This window comes from Lycium ferocissimum, chromosome 11 (assembly GCF_029784015.1).
Source record: "Lycium ferocissimum isolate CSIRO_LF1 chromosome 11, AGI_CSIRO_Lferr_CH_V1, whole genome shotgun sequence".
NCBI classification, from domain to species: domain Eukaryota; kingdom Viridiplantae; phylum Streptophyta; class Magnoliopsida; order Solanales; family Solanaceae; genus Lycium; species Lycium ferocissimum.
This window is the reverse complement of record NC_081352.1, coordinates 15,785,936-15,788,496: the sequence shown is the minus strand read 5'-3', so window position 1 is coordinate 15,788,496 and position 2,561 is coordinate 15,785,936. Positions and strand designations below refer to the sequence as shown.

At 32.0% G+C, this 2,561-nt stretch overlaps 1 long non-coding RNA gene across 1 annotated transcript; it reads left to right on the top strand.

Annotated features, from left to right (window-relative positions):
- Window positions 1–928: 928 nt before the first annotated feature.
- LOC132036876 (uncharacterized) lies at window positions 929–2,278 on the top strand. Its single transcript, XR_009409700.1, has 3 exons — window positions 929–1,131; window positions 1,704–1,766; window positions 2,005–2,278. It is a non-coding gene; the product is annotated as an uncharacterized LOC132036876 (long non-coding RNA).
- Window positions 2,279–2,561: the final 283 nt, after the last annotated feature.

Genomic DNA, 2,561 nt, shown 5'->3' with positions numbered 1-2,561 from the left:
AAAAAATAAAATTTTAATGTGACATGGCATGTCAATTAGGAGAGAAGGAGGTTTTGTAATGTTTAGTATTTTTGAGGAAAATGGTGATAGTTGAGTGATATTCTAGTCCTACCAGAAACAAAAGTGATGTTAGGAGACAATTGTCAAAACATGGCTGACCTTTTAGGAAATTAACTATTTGTTCTTTGATCTCAATTTAATACTACTTTTTTTTTTTCACCACATTAATCTTTCTCCATATTTATCAAGTAAGAGTAAAGGTAGAAACTAATAATGTTTGCCTCAATTGTGAGACTGATATTATTTTTTTTTCTTTTTATATATATCATGGGCCAAACATGTGAAAATTCTTTTTAACAATGGGCGGGGATGAGGTTCGATCCTAAGAACTCTGTCTGCTCCGATAAAATGTTGAAATGTGTGATTATCTTATCTAAAGAGTTTAAGTTGTTAGAGAAAACACACTTTATTTATTTAATTATATTCTCAACAATATTATCTTGTTTTTCTAAAATGACAATTATTGTGGACCAATTATTTTTAGTAAGCACGACAACTAAAATGGACCGGATCAACTTAGGACCCATTCACTTTTTTTGGAAATTTTTTTCACTTTATTTGGAAATCAGCATTTGACGATGAAAATTCCAAATACAACTTCAGAATTTGGAAAAAGCCTAAAAACTTGTTTTTACCTTTTTCACTTTCAATTCATTCAAATAGCTAAATATTATTTGCAAAAATTATAACCAAACACAATTTCATCTTCAACTTCAACTTCAAAATTTCAAATGAAGTGAAAAATATTTGATTTTCACGGCTAAACGCCTGCGAAGATTCACATAATATCTATAAAGGACGTGGTCACGGGTTCTCAACCTCGTCCTAGTCTTGTGGCCAAGAATGTGTTTTACCACTTTGCCTTTATAGCGTCGGCATTGGATGAGACATTTCTATAAATACAGTCTTTGTAAAACAATAACACACATCCCATAAGCAATTAGTTGTAAGATCTGCAAGACTTTCAGTTAATTAATTGTGCCCACTATATTTTTCCAAGTTCAAAAGCAAATCATGGATGCTCTTAAGAAAGTAATCCCCCAAGGTGGCGAAACCAAGGTCCAAGACCAGGTCTGCATTGCTTATGCGATTTCCCTTTTCTTTAACTTCTATTAACTAGTAATAGGAGTACATATGATAGTCCCAATCTTAGTCTTATAAATTTCCTTCCTAACGAGTTAGAAGCTAAATAATCACCTTTATGGGCGGAGTTCGGTACCACAATATGTTCATCCGAATTCCCTTTGTAAAAAATTTGTATTGTATATATAAGGTTAAAATTAATTTGTATACAGTAAATGTAAAATATACCCCCTTTTATTTTTTTTATATGTTTACTTCTTTATATTTTAAATCTCCGGTAAAAATTATGGTTCCGCGACGGATCACCTTTAGCATTTTTCTTGATATAAGAAATTAAAAAAAAAAAAAAAAAAAAAACTCTGTTGATCTTCTCAGTGGACCTATTCAACACAAATTTGAATTAGTTGTGTCAGTAGATTTTTGTATACTGAATGCATAAAACAAAAAAAGATTAAATGTTCTTTCGTGCAACCAACGTACGTAATTAAGGGCGGAAAATGATTTTAGCTACTACTTTCTAGTATATCATAAATAACACTTGTGATATTGTTATGCATCAGGAAAAAGGTTTGATGGAGAAGGCTGGAGATGCTGCGCAGTCTGCCAAGAAAACAGCGCAAGGGGTTCGAACATACTTAATTATTCATTATATTGATTAGACATGCTCAAATTTTAAGTTAAAAAGGAATGATAATAGGTCAGCGAGTTTGAAATCAGTGAATTCAGCTATACCAACATAAATTGGTCCTACATATTATCTATTGCAATAATTCTCATTCTTCTAAACTTTATTTACTAGTGATAATGATCTTTTCTATTTTGGTGATAATGATCTTTTCTATTTTGGCGATATTGATTTAGGTGGGGGAGCAAGTGAAGACCTCAACACTAGGAGCAGTTGATGCCGTTAAAAACGCCACTGGCATGAACAAATGAACCACGTTAATTTGTACCATGTTATGAAGATTGTGTTTCTTCTACTTTAGGCTATGTCCAATTATGTTGCTTAGGTTTGAACTCTTGTTTGAGTCTGAATCAATAATATTGTAATAATGTTTCTTTTAATTAAGTAGTTTTCCTACTTGTATTTGAACACTTTTGCAGTATATATGTGATTCAACTCCAGGTTTATGTACTGGCTTAATCTGCTTTTCAAGCTTCTATGCGTGAATGACGAGGATTCTTTTTGTCTAATTACAATAATGAGTCCGAATGAAAATGGAAAATGGAAAATGGAAAATGGACGAGAGTCTACCGGCTTTAATTAGAAAGTAAAATGGATTTTGATTTCTTTTCTTGGCTCAGTATTTTTGGAGTTTGACCTCAGTGTTTATTCAATCTAGTGGCTGAATTTTGTTTTCGTGGTTGAAGAGTGTTCATTCGATCACTGGCAAAAATTACTTTCTGCCCGAATTTAG